Here is a 17,607-nt window from a genome sequence, read left to right on the forward strand (position 1 = left end):
CCTTGGAAGCCCTGTGAGGATGGCAGGATTCCACCCTGAGGGTGTCAGGAGCGGTGGGCGGGTCTAAGCCTCAGTGACAGGATCACAGTGACAGCGATGCGGGTTTCTGGGAGGGCTTCTGCCACCCCACACCCCTGTGCCTCCAACGCCCCTGAACGCCGCAGCCACACGTGTGGCCTCAGGACTGAAGTCTGTCCTGTGGGTGTCCACACCCCCCTGGCGATGGCTGCCACCCACGACCTGACGTAACACAACCTGAAGAGTCTTGATGTTCAAGACTCCGGGTTCTGTGGAATCAGTGACCTACTTCTTCTACATGACGTGAGAAATTTGATGAAACAGGTGCCCCTGTAGATTGTCCCGGTAAAGACGAATGGGGCAGAACGAGGGTGTGTGAGTCTAGAGCCAGGAGGCAGATGTGGAGAAGGCGCATGCTCTCATGGTCAGAGCTGGCCGGTGACCAAGTGGTCATCCTGGAGTCACCCAGCAGAGGTGCCTGGCAGAGCCAGCTCCTGGGCTTCTAGACAGGCCCTGGCTGGGCAGTCATCCGCCAAGGCAAGCACCGGAAGAGGGGGTATGACAAGGAGTGCACACAGACAGAGCTCTGCCTGGTAAAAAAAGGATCACCTTCACCAACTCCATGGCTCCACTTCTTCAAACTGCCTACTGCTTTCAGAACAGAACCTCTTAAAGATTTGCTAAGAGCAGACCAAGACCTGTTAACAAGTCTGAACCCACTTGTTAAAAGTAGTTTGTTGAAAAGTGAAGCTGATTCTCTCTCTCTTTTTTGTTTTGCTTCCTACTGTATATATTTTTTATCTCCTCTGGCATTCAACTAGACCAAAAAAGAAGTTGACGGGCGAAAAAGGAGAACTCTGAATAACAAGTTCTACGTGGGGTGGAGGAAATGTTCATTTCAAAAATAATCAGAGAGCATGGAGAGACAGTCCTCATTCCTCAAGGACAAGGCGAAATCTAAGTGACTCTCTTGAGTGTCCCATAAACTGAGTCACATTTAAAAGGCGCCTCCATTCTTCACCTCTCATCGTAGATGTAGCTGTTTTCCTCAGTCCTGGGCTTCCTTCCCGGACAACATCACACAAAGTGGGTGGTACATGCACTTCTCTGGCCACTGCCTGGCTGCCTCCGAGCCTTTCCCCATCTCTCCTCATGTTCCCAAAGAGTCTCAGGTTTCGTCCCTTCTCTGTCTTCAAGCCCCTGGACCACTGTGCCCGCAGGACATCTGGACCATGGTGGAAGAAGCACTAGAGCTGGAGTTAAGAAACAAACCCAAGTTTGAGTCATGGCTTTGCCCCTTGGTAGCCATTTGACCTTGGACCTTGGAAAAGAGGTTGGCCACACTGAGCCCCAGCCTCCCCAGTGGCTGAGTGGAGTTCGTCACCCCTCCCTCCCTGTGGTGCTGGAGAAGAGCATGACGGAGGAGGCTGCAAAGCCTCAGATGGTTCCAGGCATGCATGCCAGGCTGCTCGGTGAGCCCGAGCGGGATCAGAGAGGGCCACCCACTGGTCAAGGCTTGGCTGCGGAGCAGCAGTGAGAGGCTCTGAAGAGTCCAGGGGCTCCCCTCCTTTGCCAGCCCACCTTGCCATCAACTTGGGGCTGCCATGACCAGCCCCGGTGGATGGATCCCAAGCTATGGGGATGTGTGTGTTTCGGGGCTGAAACAGAGACAAGAAAATGCCCCTCCCTCTTCTCTTCCTTCTGTGCCACAGACATTTGCAGGGCCACAGTGGAGATGACCAAACCCAGAGGTCCTGGAGTCACCAGATGGAGAAAAGACTTTCCATGAGCAAGAAATGTACCTTTTTAATCCAAAGCCACTGAGATTTCAGAGGTTTGTTTGCTCCATTAATTAACATACCAGGTAAACCAAGCAACATTTATTGGGCAGTTATTGTATATAATGATTTCCCAGGTGGCTCCGTGGTAAAGAATCTGCCTGACAATGCAGGAAACCCAGGTTCGATCCCTGGGTTGGGAAGATCCCCTGGAGAAGGAAATGGCAACCCACTCCAGTACTCTTGCCTGGGAAATCCCATGGACAGAGGAGTCTGGCGGGCTACAGTTCACAGGGTCGTAAAGAGTTAGGCACGACTGAGCGTGCACGCACGCATCATACATAATACATGCCAAGCACTGTGCCAGGTATCACGGTTACAGCAGCAATTGAGGGGTGTGTACAACAACAGAATCGCACGTGACATGGGGGTTGGGGAGATGGAGCCTAGGACGGGCACTGGAGCCAGACTCAAGCTTCCCCTGGAAAATCCTAACCGTTGCAGTGGTTTGGAGAGCGGAACTCTGCGTGGGTTACTCTTGGGTCCAGTAGAGTTAGCAAACCAGGGAGCCAGATGAGAGGGAGAGACACAGGGGAAAGACCCCACATGCAGGGGCCTGGTTGTTCCAAAACTTTGAGGTGGCAACTGCAGACGGCACATGAGCGTCCATCTGTCTGCACCTGTCGGCTCTGTGCTCATACAGACCTTCCAGGCACTGCTCGCTCTGATGGATGTTCCTGTGGGTGGAGCTAGGGTGGGCATCTAAACAGAAATGAGTCAAGTGTAATTCCACGCCATTGTCCCTGCCCCCGGGATCACAGAGCAAGGGGTCGCCTCCAGGCGAGATGAGGTTTATTTGCATAGGTTTCTATGCAGCACATTTTTCCTCGTGGGGTTAGGTGATGATACAGTCTTCACCACTGCAGAGGGTACCCTCATCTCTCCAGTGATCACATCCATGAGCCTGTCATGGGTACCAAGGATGGAGAGAGGTCAGGGAGCATCTTTGAGACCCAGCGACTCTGCCCTGAGCTCAGGGACAAGGATAAGCTGGGAGCTAACTGACACCCCATTGTGCCTCCTCTGTGAGCTAAGAACATATAGACGGCCCCATGCAATTTTTATTCACTGCACAGAGTCCACCACCAAACCCAGAAGTGCCTGCCCTCTGCTTGCTTCCTAGTTCCCAAAGAGCTTTTCCATAGCAAGACTGAAGTCTACATCTTGCAAGTGGGAAGATGCACCATGGAGCAGTCATACAACCAGCTGGCAAGACCGTCAAGACCCAAGTCCACGCGGTGATTCGTAACCCAGGCTTCTTTTCAGTTTACCAAGAAGGAACCCGAACCTCAAACCTTGATGGAAGAGAAGGCGGGCCCTGCCCCCAACCCTGCAGCCTCTTATTTACACGAGGGAGTGCCCAGCCCTAAAGTTAGCAAAGAGAACCACATCCCTGCCTTTAGCCTCCTGTTTCAAAGTGCTCAAGGGGCCGGATCTTTTCTCAAGCACCCCAGAGGCCCTGGGACATAAGGTACTATTTGCAGCCTGAATACATTAATCATTTAAATGCCGAGATCCAGTTTGGAGAGTGGCTGGGTATCCACTCATCCATCCTCACAAAGCACAGCCCAGGTCGATGTGTGTCTTGGAGCCAAAATCGGAAACGCAGCCAGCCTAACCACGCAGGCCATTACTGGGAGCAGCTGAAAGTGGAAGGATTCAGAGGCTGCAGGCCCTGGGCGGGGGCCGGTCCTCCATGGTAACACCCTACAGTAGCACCAAGCGCAGGCAAAGCACCCTCATGCTTCAGACCTGTTGTCATGGGTGATCCTCGCAGCACCCCCGAGAGGGTGAGTGTCACCAGCCCCTCAAAGATGAGGACACTGAGGTTCAGAGAGGCTGGGGGACTCCCGCGGCCACACAGCTGGTCAGTGGAACAACCACGGCAAACAGGGCTGAGCGCCCCACTGCCCTTCTCAAAAGGGTCCACAGTGGCGCTCCCTGTACCTGCCCCGTCGCCCGCGGGTCATCAGTTATAACACTGCAATGCGCCTGTATCATGGGCAGAGCTGTGGATGCACCACGGTCCGGGGAGGAGCTACTGGAGCTTCACACGGGCCCACGGTGAGTGGCCTCATCCCACCCTGGCTCCTCCCAACATCCCTAGGTGAGCTGTGGAACTGCCAGGGCCAGGCTTTGAGAGAAGGGCAGGCACTGGACTGAAAGGTGCTTTGGGGGCACATGGGAGAGAGCCGCCAGTGGGAAGGCTGGGGTTTGGGAGGAGGGACGTGTTGGTTGTGACTGTGTCCCGGGGAAACCCCTCCAGATGCACATCAGGGGCCGGGCCAGAGGGGGCAAGGTGGTGGGAGAAAGAGAGAGAGGGGCAAAAAGAAGCTAGTGCCAAGCAGTGTGACCTGGAGGCTGGAGGGTCAAACAGGAGGCTCTAGAGGAAGCATTGGACCGCCATTGAGGGTCTGTGTGAGAGGAGAAAGAGCGGGCAGAAGGAGCTGAACACCACGCCAACCTCGGTTCCAGGAAAGGAAGAGGTTGGAGAAGCAAATTCGCTCATTCAAGCAGATTTCCTGAGCACCTGTTCTGTGTTGGGTCCTGAGGTTAAGAATTCAGTCTAGAATAAGAAGACCCTTAGAGAGCAGTCGGTTGAAACCCAACATCACACAGGGAAACACAGACTCAGAGAAGGACGGACGTTGACTCAAGCACACAAAGCGGAGGGACCAGACCGGAAGAAACAGCTCCCTGGACCCCAGACCAAAGCCCTCAGTGCCAGCCCAATGCATCCTTCTCAACACACCACCTGGTGCCAGACGAGGATTTCTGGAAGGCATTTCCAGGTCTTGGATCCAACCCAGGGGGCTCAGTCTCTGCAGCTATGCAAAGATCCTGTGTTTACACACAAGCTTGGTGTCATCTCTCTGCTTCTTGGGTGCAAGACGTCTTTGCCTGGAGGTCTCAGAGGATCAGCTCCCCACGCTCCCCGAGAGAGGATTCCAGTTTTGCTCCTCACTGGGGTTTTCTGACCTACCTGCCCTCTGCTTCTTTCATTCCTGCCTTGGAGCTGGGATTCACACCATCTCCCTGTTGGGTAAATAACCTGAGGGAGAAAAAATAGAGGAAAAACTGGGCTATTTCACAATCCAGCAAGGTGAGCTCAACCAAATTACCTGCTTCGGGCCACAGACAGGTTTCGGAACCTGTGTTTAACGAGGTCTATGTTTTTATGAGATCTTTCGAGCCAGAGATCCTGTTTGGGTGGCCAGGTACTTCGCTGTGCCAGGCCTCAGCTTCCTCATCTGTAAAAGGAGGGGAACAGGGCCAGCACGTCTGTGGATCCCAGAGCGAGCAATCACGGAAGGGTTCAGCCCGGAGCCCGGCACATGGTCGGGTCCCGGTGGATGCAGCCCTTGCTGGGACACGCTAGGACCTCTGTAAGAGGCAGGCTGCCCGCCAAAAGGCTGGCTGTTCTGCCGGTTCTCGGTGCCATTTCCCACACGTTAGCCTGCCTAAAAGTCATCCAGGGAGACTGTGAAAACCTACAACCTACAGACTTAGATCTTCCCACCCCCAGAGTCTGGATGGGGACTGAGAACCTACGCTTTCACCAGCTCCTCCTGGGTGGCTGAGGACGCCAAAGGCCAGGCTGTGAAAAGGCACAATGTAGGTCACTGCATCCTCGGGTGACCCTGCCGTGACGATGTGGCCTTTGAGAAGCAGAGTGCGCCAGCCTGATTCCACATCCTTTTATGACGAGGTGACAGGACAGGGAGTGGACGGAGGTGGCCTTGGGCACGTGTTCTCCATCAAGGGGGGAGGAAGGAACTGGAGAAGCGAGGACATTCGGGACCCCGCAGCTGAGTCACACCTGGGTGCCAGGGCACTTCCTCGCTGGTCTCGGGGACCAGTTGTGACCACGCCTTGATTCCCAGGCCCCACAGGACAGTCATTTCTGTTGAGCCCAGTGAGGCTTTAGGACCCAGAACTGTGCTTGGTTTCCTCATTCTGTCACTCACTTGCTCAATCAACAAACACAACCTGAGCCTTTCCTTGGCACCTGGACTTACACGTGTTTGATGCCGGACTCTGTGGCAACAAAAGCAACGTGACCTTCAACTTGTCACTTCTGTGAACCATCCGTAAAGGGCAAAGCGACAACATGCTCCAGAGGGTTGCCACGAGGGTTCTGTGAGATGACGCATATGAAGCACTGGGTCCAGGGTCCCACCCCCTGAAAGTCAGGACTGCTCACGATTCCTGAAGCACATGCTCCACACATGCCATCTCATCCATCCGCCGAACCCCTCCAACTCTCTGTATCCCAGAAGCAACGAATTCTGCTCAGTTCCTCGGGGGATCCTGTTCTCTCTTTCCTCCAGACCTTTGCAATGCTGTTCCCTCGGCCAGGAACACTCTTTCAGCCCCCCCAAGTTCCCTTTCCATAGACGTATTCACTGCCTGGCTAACCTAACCTTGAGGTTTCTGTAGTTACTCCTTCCGGGATGCCTTCCCTGACACCCTCCTTCCCAAGTTGAGGACCCCTGCCCTGCTCCTATGGCAGTGTTTCTCAACACTGGACTTTTGACATTTGGGGCCATGCGATTCTTAGTTGCGGCAGTTGCCTGTGTATTACGGAATGCTGAGCAGCACCCCTGGCCTCCATACATAAACCCCAGTAGCACCACCATCCCCCCAACTCCTCACAGCAAAGCTGTACAACCAAAGGCATCTGCAGACATGACCGAATGTACACTGTGGAGGCAGGGCTGTCCCCAGTTGAGAACCACTGTGTCAGCGCCTTGTTCCTCCATCACGAACACACAGCCTGCAGGTTGCTAAGAAACCGTCCTGAGAGACTAAGCTCCATGAGGGTAGGATCTGGAACTGCCTTTCCTACTGATAAAATCCTCAGCATACAACTCACTTGCAGGCAGAGAAAGTTCTCAAGAAATACTTTTTGAATGGACAGACGGACAGATGAAGGATGGGTGGATGAAGTGATTTGCCCAAAGCTGCACTCAAGCAGACAGCCCAGCTGGACTTTGAACCCACTCTCTGCTGGTAGGACCCACAGTCCTTCGACCTCACCAGAAGTTGTTTCCCTGTAACCCTAAGAGATGGCCTAAACCAGAACAATCTAGCTGAACCTTTCCTGATTACCTGACCCACAGAATCCATGAGAAAGAGCAAACTTATTATTTCAAGCCACTAATTTGGGGGTGATTTGGCCCATTTTCAACTCCACAGCTTTCTCATTCTGTCCCTTCTGCCCGGTATACTCTCCTTTTCTTTTTTTCCCTTTCACTACTTCTTTACCAGATTCAACCATCTTTCTCGGAGGCCCAGCTTGGGTTACTCCTCTTCCATGCAGACATCCCCGAATGCTTCAGTTCTTGGCCTCACTCCCTACATTACTCCCCGTGGCACTTACCATCCCTTCTATTCATCTGCACTTAGCAGATGGATGGCTTTTATAATCACTGTCTTTCTATGTTCATTTTCCTGCCCATCTTCAGGGACCAAATCTTTTCTGGCCATCCCCTGAGACCAATAGCAAATGAGTTCCATTACCCAGTGCTGCCCGGGAGTGAGATGCTCCCTCCTCCTCCCCCACTCCTGCATAACAGTGCCTGTGTGTCCACAGCTCGACTCATGCTTGAAGGTCATGGAGAAATCAAGAGAAGCACAGAAAATCCTGCAGGTGACTAGAGGGGACAATCAGCAGGTCCTCTAGAGAAAGAGGAAAGTAATGAGGGTCACTTGTCCCAGACAAGAAGACTACAAAATAATCCATACAGGTTTCAGCTAGCAGTGAACTGGGCCAAGGGGGACCAGCCCTTAGAGACATATGATGCTGTAGCTCTCAGCTACCTAAATAACATGGGGCATTTGTTAAATTACAGTTTTCTGGGCCTCTTCCCAGACCTGTGATGGAGCCTATAATTCTGCATTTTAAATAAACATCCCAGTTGATTCTTACAAGTCTGGCCAATATTGCTCCTTGTTGAGAAGACAACATGTACAAACTAGAGTGAGAGGTGGCAAGCTTTCATTCATTTATCAAGCATTTAATGAGCACCTACTCTGTATCAGGCCCCATGTTAGGGGCAAGGGAATGAGCAACAAACAAAACAGATAGTTTCTCCCTTCAGGGAGCCTATAGTTTAGTGGACAAGACTTTAGTGATTTAGTGACATAGGTCACTAATTAATAATAGCTAAGAAGAAGTCAAGGTTACTATAAGCACGCAAGCAGGAAACCCAAACAAGACAGATATTTCTCATCCATAGAGAAGCTGGATTCTATTTTTTTCAGCACATGATGTAAATCCTACCAATCAAATGTTCTCACTTAGGAGTTGTTTTGTATCTGGAGTGAGGGAACAAAGGAGCAGAGAGAGTGTTTCTTCTTGAAGGGGCTGGAGGTAAGCATGGATTATCAGTCTAGTGAGCAGAGCTTCCCACAGTGGTTGCATTCTGTAATTGCTATCTATTGCTCCATAACAAATTACCCCAAACTGAGCAGCTTGAAAGAACACACATCAGTTCAGTTCAGTTCAGTCGCTCAGTTGTGTCTGACTATTTGCGACCCCATGAATCACAACACGCCAGGCCTTCCTGTCCATCACCAACTCCTGGAGTTCACTCAGGCTCATGTCCATCGAATCAGTGATGCCATCCAGCCATCTCATCCTCTGTCGTCCCCTTCTCCTCCTGCCCCCAAATCCCTCCCAGCATCAGAGTCTTTTCCAATGAGTCAACTCTTCGCATGGGGTGGCCAAAGTACTGGAGTTTCGGCTTTGGCATCATTCCTTCCAAAGAAATCCCAGGGCTGATCTCACACATAACAAGGCTTAAAGGACAGCCTCAAAGATATCAAACTGCTTCTGCTAACTTAACTGCATCTCAGAACAAAGATCAAAAATATTTAAAGAAAATTTAATAAATCCATCATCCAACATTAAATCCAGAATAACTTAAGAAAAGTACTAAGCATGCAAAGAAGCATAGAAAAGTGTGAGCCATAATGAGGAGAAAACTCATTCAATTGAAACAGATCCAGAAATAATGTAGGTGATAGAGGTAGTAGATTAACATTAAAACAGCTGTTTAAAAATAGTCTATATATACAAGAAGATAAATAAAAGCATAGGCATGTAAAGGAGAGATATGGAAGATATAAAAACTCCCAATCAAACATCTAGAGATTAAAAGTAGAATGTCTGGAATACAGACAGGATTAACAGAAAGTTTGTTCCAGCAGAAGAAAAGATTAGTGAACTTTATGAATAGTGGTGGAAACTATCCAAAATGAAATACAGGAAAAGGAAGAGGAGGAAGAGGAGAAGGGAAAGGGGCTGAATACAGCATTGTGGGCTATAAAGCGAGGGGCCTAATATTCATAGCACTGGTGTCCCCAAAGGAGAGAAAAAAGAAGCTGATGGAAGCACCGAAAAAAATATCCTAAGAAATAATGGCCAAACATTTTTAAATGTCGATGAAAATTATTAATCCACAGAATCAAGCAGCTCAACCCACTTAAAGCACAGGGAAGATAAAAATACAGTATAAACAAACTGCGTAAAACTAATGATAAAAAAAAAACTTTAAAAGCAGTGAGAGAGAAAGCACAAGCTGTAGTGAGACAAGGGAAAGACAAGAACAACAACAGACTTTTCACTGGAAACACTGAAAGCTAGAAGAAAATGGAACAACATGACCAAAAAGCAGAAAGAAGAAAACGTCAACCTGTTAATTCTATCCACAGTGGAAATGTCTTACGAAAATGAAGACAAATAAACAATAAGGGATGGTAAAGATGCAGAAAACTGGAACCGTGGGACATTGCCAGTGAGACTGAAATGGTACAGGTACTGTGGAAAGTAGTCTCATTTAAAGGGTAAATACAGAGTTACTACATGTGTTCATGTTAAGTCACTTCAGTCGTGTCTGACTCCTGGCAACCCCATGGACTGTAGCCCACCAGGATCCTCTGTCCACAGGATTTCCCAGGCAGGAATATTGGAGTGGGTTGCCATGTTATTCTCCAGGGGATCTTCCCAACCCAGAGACTGAACCTGTGTCTCTTAAGTCTCCTGCGTTGGCATGAGGGTTCTGTACCACTAGCCACCTGGGAAGCCTATGACCCAGCAATCCCACTCCTAGGTATACACTCAGGAGAAATGCAAACAAATTTCCATATAAAAACGTGTACATGAGTGTACATATGTAACAGAATTATTTGTAGTAGGCAAGCGTGAAAACAACCCAAATCTTCATCAGCTGATGAATAGATAAAATATGGAATGCCCCTATGATGAAATATTTTGCCATAAAAAGAATGAAGTACTGATACATGCCATAACACGGACAGACGACAAAAACACACTAACTGAAAGAAGTCAGACACAAAATGCCACATACTGTGTTTCCAATTACATGAAATGTCCAGAGTAGGCAAATCCATAGAGACAGAAAGTAGAACAGTAGTTGACCAAGGTTGTGGAGAGGTGGAGAATTAAAGGTGGGTGCAAATGGCTATGGGCTTTCTTTTGTGGGTGACAAAAATGTTCTAAAATTAGATAGTGGAAATTGTTGAATTATACATCAAACTGCACATTTTAAAAGGGCATATTTTATATGTAAATTATGCTTCAATGCAACTTAAAAAAAAAAAAAGACTCTTTTCAGACACACAAAAGCTGAAAGACCTCATCACAAGCACTGAAATGTTAAACAAACTCCTTTAGGAGGAAGGAGACTTACAATCAGATGTAAAATATGGACCAATACAATGGAATGAAGAGCACTAGAAATGAGACGCAAAAGGGTTAATAAGAAACATGCTTTAAAAACTCTCTTTAAAAGACAACTGACCATTTGAACCTAAGATAGTAATTTATTGTGGTTTCATAAAATAAGGAGAATAAGATGCACGACAGTAATAGCTCAAAAAGCTGATGGAGAATGAAATGTCCTATTGTAGGTTCTTCCATGACACGTGGGCATACTTGAATATAGAGACTGTAATAAGCTGAAGACGCAGTACAGCACAGTGCTAAAGAATCTGCCTGCCAATGCGGGAGACACAGTTTCAATCCTTGGGTCAGGAAGATTCCCTGGAGAAAGAAATGGCAACCCACTCCAGTATTCTTGCCTGGAAAATTCCACGGACAGAGGAGCCTGGAGGGCTGCGGTCCATGGGGTCAGAAAAGCGGTGGACACGACTGCTTGCGACTGAGCACGCACACATGCAAACCTGAAATCAACTGCTTAACAATTGGGCATGAAATAAGCCAACAAGGAACAGAAAATAGAACCATAAAAGTAGTTGATTGGCCAAAAGAAAGGAAAAGCAGAAAAAGAGGTGAGGGTAAGATAAAGACTAGGTAGGACGGATTGAAAGCAGACAGCAAGAAGGTCGATATAAACCCAATCATACCAATAGTCACATTAAATTTAAATAGCATCCACACAGGAGATAGATATTGTCAGACTGGATAAAAAAGTAAGACTTAGCCATATGTTGTCTACAGCAACACACTTGGAATATAAAGATACAAATCAGTTTAAAAGGAAAGTACAGGAAAGGATCTACCCAGCAAACACTAATCTAAGGAGAACGGAGGTAGCTATATTAATATCCTGCAGGGAAGCAGGATTCCTTGGGGTAAGCTGGTTTAAAAGTGGCTTCCTAGGTTCTACCTGGGGACCAGACCACCCCCATAGGGCTAGGAGGTAGTGAGCCTTGAATGTCTGGCTAAGGAGCTGGCACGGAGCAGGCAACAGTGTCCCTGCTGGGTTTGGAATGCATGCGGGCAGTGTCTCTGGAGACAGAGCCAGTTAGACAAGCATGATGGAGGCCTGGATCACTGCAGAGACAGCTAAGGTGCATGATGTGCTTAGAGACCACAAGGGGGTGCTGAAGGGCAGAAGGCGGAGGCCAGGAAAAGGAGACAATCTGAGGCAGGGAAAATGGGAAAGTGACGAGGAGTTAGCAAGTAAGGAGATTGAGACTGGAGAAAGGATGCTGATCCATTCAGCGTTTACTGTGCATCTGTGGGGGCTTCCCAGGTGTCACTAGTAAAGAACCCTCCTGCCAATGCAGGAGACTTAAGAGACGCAGCTTCAATCCCGGGGTTGGGAAGATCCTCTGGAGAAGGGCATGGCAACCTACTCCAGGGGGTATTCTTGCCTGGAGAATCCCATGGACAGAGGAGGCTGGCCAGCTACAGTCCACGGGTTCGCAAACAGTTGGACAAGACTAAAGCAAGCAACTTAGCGTGCACACACATGCATGCGTCTATCATGTGACAAGCCCTGAGTTATTGGCACTGGAGAGAGTTCAGAGACAGGGAAAGCTCAGAGCCCAACTTCCAGAAGCAAAATATGTCCATGTGACCAGCATCTGTATTATCTCGCTCTGCATCAAGAATCTTGAAGAATGCTCCATCATGCAACATGTCCCAAACTCATTCAACCATCTGAAGAGCAGAAGCATAGGAGTCGTCGTCAGTCACTGAGAACTTGTTGTGTCCCAGGAGATTTCTCTGTAGCCGGGCTTTCAGGGCATCTCTAAGATGTCAGGGCTCCCCCTCACAAAGCCCCAGTGGCACAGGTCTCATTCCTATAGACGTCCTTCTTCCCCCACGACAAGGTGTTGGAAGACAGGGGATAAATGTCAAGTCCTGTTGGGAGGAAAGAGATGTCAGCTCAGACAGACAAAGCATCCCACTGGTGAGCCCAATTGAGTTAGGGTCTCTAACTCAGCTCTGTACACTCTGCAGTGGGTCCAGGAGTCCCCTTCCCAATTTCCCAGCCACTGGTCACCTGCTGGTGCTGGTGGTGTTACATCATCAGCAGCAAAGTGAGCTCCGGGAGACAGCCACCTGTGTTTAGGAGAGGGCTCCCTCATTTCTTCCCCTTTGAAGCAATAGGACAAATGTGCCCATTTTACAGATGAGGAAAGACTCCTGGGGGTTTGAATGAGTTGCCCATGGAAACAGTAAGTGGTGGGATCTGAACCCAGGTCAGTCTGACTGCAGAGTCCAGTTTCTCCCCTCCTGCACTGTGAGGCTTCTGAGGGTTGGCGTGTTAGAGCAACAGGGTTTGAAAGTGCCCCTCTGCAGGACGACAAATCCACATTTGTCATAAGTAGAGAAAACAGGGGCAGGAATATAAGATCAGCCTGCAACACCCTGTGCGAGAAAGTAAAGTGTCAGTCACTCAGTCGTGTCCGACTCTTTGTGACCACATGGACTGCAGCCCGCCAGGCTCCTCTGTCCATGGGATTCTCCAGGCGAGAGTACTGGAGTGGGCTGCCGTTCCCTTGAGTTGCCATTCCCTTCTCCAGGGAATCTTCCCAACCCAGGAATCAAACCTGGGTCTCCTGAATTACAGGCTGATTCTTTACCATCTGAGCCACCAGGGAAACCAGAAAATAAGGAAGTATATAAAGAATATGGGTGCACGTCTAAAGCACACAGGAGGCAGTGTTAAGGAGCTCCCACTGGCCAGACCTGGGACCATTTGAGCATCAAAATAAACAATCAGAGTGACAGATCATAACCTATTAAACACAGTGGGAATCCAGGCGTCCACACTGAGTCCACACATCAATGACTGAGTTACTGGGAGAGGAGAAAGCTTTTCCTTATAGTCGGATTGCTGATCGATCCATTAGAAGGGATGGCAGAATCAGAAAATCACCATTTGGCAACTGTCATAGTACTAATGCTTGATTCAGGGTAACATCAAGTATTGATTCTGATGTGGGGGCTTGAGGTGAGGCAGATACAAACTGTTTTGTCGCTCCCAAAATATCTAAGGTTGATAGGGTATCACATTAGCAACTTACTTTCAAATGGTTTGGTCCGGGGGTGGGGTGGGGGGTGGGGACAGGGTGGAGATCTTTGTACTACTGCTGCAACTTTCTATACAATGTGAAATGATTCCAAAAAAGAAATGGAGCTACTTTGGGGGAACCTTGCTGAGCTGTCAGAAAAGGAAGGTGTCTGCCATGGAAGGAGGAAGGGGACTAATGCATGCGTGCATGCATGCTAAGTTGCTTCTGTCGTGTCCAACTCTTTGAAACCTCATGGACTGTAGCCTGCCAGGCTCCTCTGTCCATGGGATTCTCCAGGCAAGAATGCTGGAGTGGGTTGCCATGCCCTTCTCCAGGGGGTCATCTCAGCCCAGGGATCAAACCTGCTTCTCTTATGTCTCCTGTGTTAGCAGGTGGGTTCTTTATGGTTAGTACCACCTGGGAAGCCAAGGGGCCTATCTAACTGCTGCTGCTAAGTCGCTTCAGTCGTGTCCGACTCTGTGCGACCCCAGAGATGGCAGCCCACCAGGGTCCCCCGTCCCTGGGATTCTCCAGGCAAGAACACTGGAGTGGGTTGCCATTTCCTTCTCCAATGCATGAAAGTAAAAAGTGAAAGTGAAGTCGCTCAGTCGTGTCTGACCCTCAGCAACCCCTTGGACTGCAGCCTACTAGGCTCCTCCGTCCATTGGATTTTCCAGGCAAGAGTACTGGAGTGGGGTGCCATTGCCTTCTAAGGAGACCCATAAAAAGGCTTTCCCTTCCCCTCCCCAGCAGGCAGAAACTAGGGGGCTTCCTAGGTCCCTCCCACCTCAGGAAGCACCAGCAGCTGCCAAGGGTGGGTCAGGAAACCAGCAAACTGCAGATATCTCAGGCAAAGTCCTGGGGTTCACTCCGGAGACCTCGGCTTGAGGCCAGCCTTCTTCACTTGCACACCTATAGCAATGCAGAGCTCACCACCTGCATGGTAAGCTGACTATCATCATCAGCAAGTTCTTCCTCCTATAATTGACAATCTGCGCCCTAGAAGGACTGGGTCCCTTCTGACTTAAGCATCAGGTCAGTTTCACTGCGAAGTGTTCCGAGTCCTTCAGGCTCTTAATGTGGGGGCTGCAGTGATGGCGCCCCCTTGTGTCCAAGAAAGGATGTGCAGTTGCCTCAAGCCAAGATCCTTCCAGGCGAAAGGCATGATACCTCCCTATTTCATGGGAAATAGATGGGGAAACAGTGGAAACAGTGTCAGACTTTATTTTTCTGGGCTCCAAAATCACTACAGATGGTGATTGCAGCCATGAAATTAAGACACTTACTCCTTGGAAGGAAGGTTATGACCAACCTAGATAGCATATTCAAAAGCAGAGACATTACTTTGCCAACAAAGGTCCGTTTAGTCAAGGCTATGGTTTTTCCTGTGGTCATGTATGGATGTGAGAGTTGGACTGTGAAGAAGGCTGAGCGCTGAAGAATTGATGCTTTTGAAGTGTGGTGTTGGAGAAGACTCTTGAGAGTCCCTTGGACTGCAAGGAGATCCAACCAGTCCATTCTGAAGGAGATCAGCCCTGGGATTTCTTTGGAAGGAATGATGCTAAAGCTGAAACTCCAGTACTTTGGCCACCTCATGCGAAGAGTTGACTCACTGGAAAAGACTCTGATGCTGGGAGGGATTTGGGGCAGGAGGAGAAGGGGACGACAGAGGATGAGATGGCTGGATGGCATCACTGACTCGATGGACGTGAGTCTCAGTGAACTCTGGGAGTTGGTGATGGACAGGGAGGCCTGGCATGCTGCGATTCATGGGGTCGCAAAGAGTCGGACATGACTGAGTGACTGATCTGATCTGATCTGATCTGATTGTCCCCATCCCAAACTTACTCCCCCTTGGACTAGCCAGGCCACTTATTCCCATTCATTTAGGCATTAATTCTTTATTTTTGTTCATTTATTCATCCATTCAAGCAATCACTGCTCTCTAGGGAGCTGGCTGTACCTCACCTAGGAAGTACATACTTGGGTCATTCCTAGGCCTTACTATCAAAGAGTTCTCAGTATGATAGAGGGACAGAGTACTACACCACAGCAGAGTCTGTGTCTCACGACTGGTAAGTGCAAGGGGCTTTGGGAGCGCCCAAAACAATCTGGGAAGTCTTCCAGGAGGAGGTGACCACAATTCAGCTCCTTTCTGTCCCCTGCTGCCACCTGCTGGGGGCTCTCCAAAGCTCCCTGCCCTCTCCTCCCAGGCTTCTGGATCTGTCTAGGCCTGGGTGAAGCTAATGGAAGCAGAAGAGATTAAGAAGAGGTAGCAATAATACACAGAAGAACTATACAAAAAGATCTTCATGATCCAGAGAGCCACGATGGTGTAATCACTCACCTGGAGCCAGACATCCTGGAGTGCAATGTCAAGTGGGCCTTAGTGTTCATCACTGTGAACAAAGCTAGTGGAGGTGACAGAATTCCAGTTGAGCTACTGCAAATCCTAAAAAATGATGGTGTCAAAGTGCTGCACTCAGTATGCAGCAAATCTGGAAAACTCAGCGGTGGCCAAGGGACTGGAAAAGGTCAGTTTTCATTCCAATCCCAAAGAAAGGCAATGCCAAAGAATGCTCAAACTACCACACAATTGCACTCATCTCATACGCTAGCAAAGTAATGCTTAAAATTTTCCAGGTTGGATCATTGAGAAAGCAAGAGAGTTCCAGAAAAACATCTATTTCTGCTTTATTGACTATGCCAAAGCCTTTGACTTTGTGGATCACAACATACTGTGGAAAATCCTTAAAGTGATGGGAATACCAGACCACCTGACCTGCCTCCTGAGAAATCTGTATGCAGGTCAAGAAGCAACAGTTAGAACTGGACATGGAATAACGTACTGGTTCCAAACTGGGAAAGGAGTATGTCAAGGCTGTATATTGTCACCCTGTTTATTTAACTTATATGCAGAGTACATCATGTGAAATGCCAGGCTGGAAGAAGCACAAGCTGGAATCAAGACTGCCAGGAGAAACAGCAATAACCTCAGATATGCAGATGACCCCACCCTTATGGCAGAAAGTGAAGAGGAACTAAAGAGCCTCTTGATGAAAGTGAAAGAGGAGAGTGAAAAAGCTGGCTTAAAACTCAACATTCAAAAAACGAAGATCATGGCATCTGGTCCCAGCACTTCATGGCAAACAGATGGGGAAACAATGGAAAGAAGCAGACTATTTTCTTGGGCTCCAAAATCACTGCGGATGGTGACTGTAGCCATGAAATCAAAAGATGCTTGCTCCTTGGAAGAAAAGCTATGAACAATCAAGACAGCATATTAAAAAGCAGAGACATTACTTTGCCAACAAAGGTCCATCTAATTAAAGCTATGGTTTTTCCAGTGGTCATGTATGGATGTGAGAGTTGAACCATAAAGAAGGCTGAGAACTGAAGAACTGATGCTTTTGAACCGTGGTGTTGGAGAAGACTCTTGAGAGTCCCTTGGACAGCAAGGAGATCAAACCAGTCCATCCTAAAGGAAATCAGTCCTGAATATTCATTGGAAGGACTGATGCTGAAACTGAAGCTCCACTACTTTGGCACCTGATGTGAAGAACTGACTCATTGGAAAAGACCCTGATGCTGGGAAAGACTGAAGGCAGGAGGAGAAGGGGATGACAGAGGATGAGATGGTTGGATGGCATCGTCAACTCAATGGACATGAGTTTGAGCAAGCTCCAGGAGTTGTTGATGGACAGGGAAGCCTGGTGTGCTGCAGTCCATGGGGTCGCAAAGAGTTGGATATGACTGAGCGACTGAACTGAACTGAATTGAGGCCTGGCTGACAGAAGCCTGCTCTTCCAGGGTCCTATACTCAGAGGTATCACAGTTCAGTGAGTCGCTTCAGGCAGCCCAGGGACATAATTTCCCCTGCTGGCTATAGTACTGATGACAATGATATTGATATTAATAATAGCAGCCGACATCATTGGAAAAGACCTGATGCAGG

At 48.9% G+C, this 17,607-nt stretch overlaps 1 long non-coding RNA gene across 1 annotated transcript in view; it reads right to left on the reverse strand.

Annotated features, from left to right (window-relative positions):
* Nucleotides 1–11,829: 11,829 nt before the first annotated feature.
* Nucleotides 11,830–17,607, reverse strand: part of LOC133235515 (uncharacterized) — a 43,157-nt gene continuing 37,379 nt past the window's right edge. The window contains exon 2 of the long non-coding RNA XR_009732574.1: nt 11,830–12,495. This is a non-coding gene — a long non-coding RNA (uncharacterized LOC133235515). The remainder of the gene's footprint in view (nt 12,496–17,607) is intronic.

Source organism: Bos javanicus, chromosome 22 (assembly GCF_032452875.1).
Source record: "Bos javanicus breed banteng chromosome 22, ARS-OSU_banteng_1.0, whole genome shotgun sequence".
In the NCBI taxonomy this organism is placed as follows: domain Eukaryota; kingdom Metazoa; phylum Chordata; class Mammalia; order Artiodactyla; family Bovidae; genus Bos; species Bos javanicus.